The sequence below is a fragment of the Tupaia chinensis genome, unplaced genomic scaffold, assembly GCF_000334495.1.
Source record: "Tupaia chinensis unplaced genomic scaffold, TupChi_1.0 Scaffold144247_1, whole genome shotgun sequence".
NCBI lineage: Eukaryota > Metazoa > Chordata > Mammalia > Scandentia > Tupaiidae > Tupaia > Tupaia belangeri.
Window position 1 is genome coordinate 370,663 of NW_006204105.1, and position 6,098 is coordinate 376,760.

A 6,098-nucleotide genomic window follows, 5' to 3' on the forward strand; every position below is an offset into this window, starting at 1 on the left:
CTTTCTGACCCTCTGTCCCTTCCCACCCTCCTCTCACACCACCTCTGGTGTCCACAATTGTTTTTCATTCCCTTCCCACCCACATTGCATTGATCACACAATTTCCTACATAACCTAACTACTTTCAATGGTGAGTTCACTCCTTACTACTAAGAAAACCAGTTTTAACTTAAATCAAAGAAACGCCAAGGATCTTTGCTTAAAGCCAGGAAACAGGTTAGGATTCTGTTCAAATGGTAGGTGCATGAACCTATCAGTCTCATGTACTTTTATCTTCTGTACTGGTTCAATTTTCCTGATTAAATTCTGGTATATAATATTCAACTCCAGACTTGTCCCTATGATTAAGTTGGCTATTTTCTTAGTTTTTGGACTCTTATTTCCATGTATCTGCGTTTAGTTTTCCTGATACAGCACATCCTTGAGAACTTCTTGGAGATCTGGTCTGGTGCTGGTAAATTCTTTCAGGTTTTGTTTATCTGAGAATGTTCTTGTCTTTTCTTCCCACCTGAAAGATAATCTTGCCGGGTACAATATTCTTGGCTGAAATTGCTTCTCTCTTAACACTTGGAATATATTTTCCCATTCTCTCCTCGCTCGTATTGTTTCCGATGAGAGATCTGCTGTTAGCCTGATGGGATGTTGAAGTGTCCTGCGCCCCAACCACCACAGCACCTGCTGGTCCCTGAGACCTTAAGATTTTAATGAACTGAGTACTCTACTCTACCTGCTACCTTTTGCATATTTATGTATTAAACACTCAAAGCTGAAAACACATGTGTGATTGGCAAAAGATACTAACAATCATTGAAAATGGTGATGGTCATTACATGGACTGTTTCACAAAGCACTGTCAGATTGATTCTTTCCCTCTGATGAATGTTGTTATATTCCTTTTCATCTCATTCTTGGTCCTGAGAATTTTTCCAGACTTTCTATGTGTCAGGGCATGCAGCCTATAAGGCCTGCTGTTATAAGAAACCAATCAAATGGTCAGAAGCCCCAAGAACACAACTGAACAACAATGAGGATGCACTCTGCCTGTGGCTGATGTGGCTGTACAGAAATGTGAGAATACTTCATTTGTGTCTGGACTGACTGTTACTAGCTCTCAAGGCACTTTCCAATTCTCTTTCTTTGGGGCGGGGGGGAGAGTGGCTTCTGATATTACATACATGGGCCTTCTATAATAGGCCACTAAATTTCACAAAGGAGGCACTACTTACTGGCAAAATGGGTTATGTGCCTCTTTATTTTCCTTTTCCAGTAACAATATCTGATAAAAGGAAAATGGGGTGAAGTGTGAAAACCTCATGATTAGCAGATTTTGGCTCAGAAGAGCAGTAGAGAGAGGTTTCCACTGACTCAAGGCCTGGGCCTGGTAAGTAGATGCTGAGGTGAGGGCTCCAGGTCTGTGCAGGACAGAGGCATGGTCTGCCCTGGGCACCCAGTTCTCTCTGAGCAATTTCATGTCTAATTTCTTTTTTCCTTCATTAATTCCTGAGGATTCAAGTGTTTATTCCAAGTCATTTTCTGGACCCAACATTTGCTGTTCCATCTGCTTTCTTCCATGGTTGCTTAAGAAACAAAAACAAAAACAAAAACACCAATTCTATGTAAGTCCTACAATAAAATTATACAACTACTTTATACAAAACCTTTTAAAAATCAGTTACAGGGACCAGCAGTTAGCGTAATGGCTATGTCTCTGGACTCCCATGTAGTGGACTGCGGTTCGAGTCCTGGACCCGGTGGCTTAAAACTCACATCGGGCACGTGTGCGTGCGTGCCCAAGATCCTGAGAGGAGAATGGAGGAGAGGGGATTACGGTGTGGCTATCCCCCCTGGGGGGTGATTTCTCGCTTTCTGTCTCTCTGTCTTTCTCTGTCTGTCTGGCAGGCACACGCGCCCTATAGCAAAAACCTCTCTAAAAAAAATCAGTTACATTAATAAAGGGAAAGAAATAGGAATCCACATTGTCTTCTATAATACAAAATTACTACAACTTCTGCATAGCATCTCTCTCTCCTCTCTCTTTTTAAGATTTTGCTGTAGGGTGCAAGGACTCCCTGGGGGTAGGGATAAAAAATACCACAAGGGGATGGCCATGCATTTTACTAATTCTACTCAGATTTAACTTACCGTGTTTACTTAGGTGCAGTTTTGATTTTAAAACTTAAGTAATCTAAGTGTTTTAGAAAAACATAGTCATTCTTCTTTGTTCTCTAAACTTGTAATACTTAAGTATATTTATAACACTAAGAACTATTTAAATTATGATGTTTTAAAACATGATATTATTTTAAACATTTTTATATAACTTCTATTTTAGTATATAATCATATAGATCATTTTGTTTTATTCTGTTACAATTATTGCTAAGGTGGGGTTATTTTTTCTGCCTATCATTAATATACCTGAAAATAAATTCTTATGTCATATTTCATATTTCTGTACAGTTAGTTTCTACATTATTGGTATGGGAGTTTATAATATTAAACATGATTATAAAAGGTTATAGTAAATTTACTTCCTATGCCTTTAATTTAATGATCTCTGTTAGTTCAGCTAACATTTTCATGTTAATAAATAATAATTTGCAAAGTAAAATTTTGCACCATTCCCCTTATTTTAAAAAATACTCTAAATATTATATCTGTATGGTTTCGGCACACTTTTAAACTTATAATATGCTTATTCCACCATATATTCATTAATAAGACAACTATATTTCAATTATTTTGCTAAAATTTATGTTAATGTCAGCACTCAGTAGGGCTGGTGTTTCTAGTGTTTATCCTTCTTAAAATGGAAGAGAAAATTGAATAAAGTAAGTTGAAAGAAATAAGAAAATGCTGTTAGTGTTTGTCCACCTGTTGTCCTTAAGAGCATCAAACCCTTGAGAGCTTTAATAGTACAAAACTGTTACATCTCTGACATTAGTAAAGAAAGCATTAAAAAATGTTCCTAAATGTCTCCATTTTATGCATTTAGAAAGGATAATGTCAGATAGGAGAGACCTCACCTGTTCCTATTCAGCATATATGACAGACAGAGCACACACTGCTCCAAATTTTAATTTCCAGTTTGGAAACATCCGTCTGAAATCAGTATGTGACACAACTGGTAGGACTGATCATTTCTTTGATGTGACACACACAAAAAATGATATTACTAGATTTTGCAAGCCTTCAGAAGGAAAGAATCTGACTCTTGTTTCTTTTTGGTTTGCATGTTTAGAAAAATCATACTTCCAATATCTTCTTTAGGGTTTTGGAAAATTTGTGATCAAATAACCTCGCATTTTACTTCCTCCTCTGCAGTGACACTTTCCCTGACTCTGATTTCTCCAGGACTATTGAGAACAAAGTGTTCTGGAGTGATAAAGTCACGTCTTTGTCAGCATGCACGAGCCTTCCAGCAGCACCTTACACTAAAAAGTGTTAAAAATACATCACAACTACCCAATGACATCACGTTTATTTTTCTTGCATTCTGTATTTTCTAAAAATTGTTCCATGGTCTTTACTATGGTAGGGACATGCTTTCTTCTCCTGAATTTGCCAGCTGGTTTTCTTAGGTTGCCACTTAGTGTCACTGACCAACAAACTCCCAAACCTGGGTACCTGAAATTCTTACAATCACAATCCTGTCAGTTATGCTACTATAATAACAAAGCCCAGGTTTTTTTTTTTTTTTTTGCCATGTTCATTATATTCTTGAATATACACATAGCAGAGTGCAAATATTATGATTGGAATGCTATTAATAAAAAGTCCAACTCTAAAAATAAAATATTGCAATAAAAATGACAAAATAGATTTTACGCAACTTCTATTTCTTCAGAGGAACATATTCATCTTATGCAAAATAGCTCTTGGGCTCCTGGAAATCACTCCCTCCTTTTATAAACACCTTATTGCTTCTCCAGACATTTGATCTAAGGCCACATATTTTATGATCAGTCTTTCAATCCTACTCCATTTAATCACACTATTTTGCGCTCCACTGTGCATATGTCCAAAATGCATATATACTTTGGAGTGACAATACTGAGAATAGCCTAAGGCCAAAGTTGGTGGAAGGACATTAGCTTTTTCTGTGTTTCCTGTTACTGAGATGCTCAGGAGCTTCATCCTCAGCCCCCACAACCCCTGCATGTCACATCTCACAAGGAGAGCTGAGGTCTGTGTTCCTATTTCTACGTTTTTAGTGTATCACATAAAACCAAATTTTCATCAGCAGTCTGACCTACCTAAAAGTGATCTATGCATTTTTTTCTGATCTATTTCTCATAGTTTGTCAACATGTTGTTGCAAATCCTATGACCACTCTATGTTTATATTGCCAGATATATCAGAATAAGGTAAAATAAGTTATGTTATAAATTCAGAAATGTAATGAATTCTTTGGTTATGCTGAAGGCCACGATCAATTGGATACCTGTGGCAGTTGAGAGAAATGCCTGACATTTAAAAAAAAATTAATTGGACTGTGTTTGTCCACCCTAATCTGTGAGCACCTTAGTCACTCAGCATATTTCCATTGAATAAGAATGAATGACTGTGGTGGTTTTCCATTTTTAATGTGTTATCATGCTGAATTTTACTAAGGATTTTTTATTAAATTAAATTAATAAAAGAGCAATTCTTAATCCAGGACAAATACATGAACTAGTAACTGCAAAAAGTTATTCTCTGATTTTTCTAATATGTTCTGGTATTGGAGAGATAGTGACAAAGCTTGAGGAGAATCCTTGTTGAACCCGAGGTTTGTCCTAGTCCTGGGAAATTGTCCCTGTCAGAAGGGAAGACTCGGGAAAAGGATCAACATGTGGTTATTTTGATATAACCTCATGGATTTCATGAAATTTTTAAACGTAGTTCAGAGGGTTTTAGTAAAAACAATAACACCCCTGCACAGGCATACGTGTCTCAGCTTTCAGACACTGGGAAGATGTTAGATTTCATGGCAAGGGGATATGGGGTTGCTCACAAGATTAAGATGGCTGATCTGGGCTGGCTTGTGGTGACTCAGTAACTCTGCTCAAGGGAACGTGGGTTCCACATGACCACGGACTTGATTCCTGGACTGTGTTAGCCAGAAACAGCAGGCTCACACATGGTGCAGAGATTGGACAGGCTGTAGGACTAGGAAATGGATTGTGACATCACCATATGCTTGGAGGGTGTTCCTCTCTCTTTCTCCTCTCTCTCACAAAAAACACATATGCTCTGTTATGAAAAAAAAAAACACAAAAAAAAGTTTAAAATTTTCCAATCTCATCCTTTAAAATTAGGTATTATCTTAGTTCAGGTTAATCATAATGTAGAAGAGTGAAAAAGAATAGTGTATGAACGTGATGGTATGAGAGAGTCAGTGTTACTTTTTCAATTATGTCTTCTGGTGAGTCATTTCAGATATGCAAAATTTTTCCTTCGATTCACTTACAGAAATACCATAGAGCAATTTTATATGTCCATTAACTGTCCCGGTGCTAAATAAAATGAGTTAATATGGAATAACAAGGATGTGATTTCTAAAAAGGGAAGCCAAGGCACAGTAGGTGCATATACCCTTCACAGACCAGCAAATGGCCAAATGATTATGACACCGGACTCTCACATAGTCAACCGCATTTCTAGTCCTGGAGCCGGCAGTTTAAAACTCATGCTATTTGCACTTGTGTGCATACCCAAAATTCCAAGTGGAGAATGGAGGAAAAGGGATTGCAAAGTGGCCATCTCCACTGGGGGTTGATTACTTGTTTTCTATCTCTCTGCTTCTCACTGTCTATCCAACCAGCAAAAATGCCCTATAGTCAAATACCTCAAAAATAAACAAACAAACAAACAAACAAATAAATAAATAGAATGCACCCTTCACAGGGTGATTGCGAATGTCTTGATGTTTTATGCATGTAAGTCATTTCATAGAGACTATAATTCAAGGATTAAATTTTTCAAGAACTTATGAGAAACTCATAGCTAATTAAGAATATGTAAGTATAGGTGCAGCCGGGCCTGTGCGTGGCCGCTGGGCCTGCACGTGGCCCCCGGGCCTGCGCATGGCTGCTGGGCCGGTGCCTGCGCGTGGTC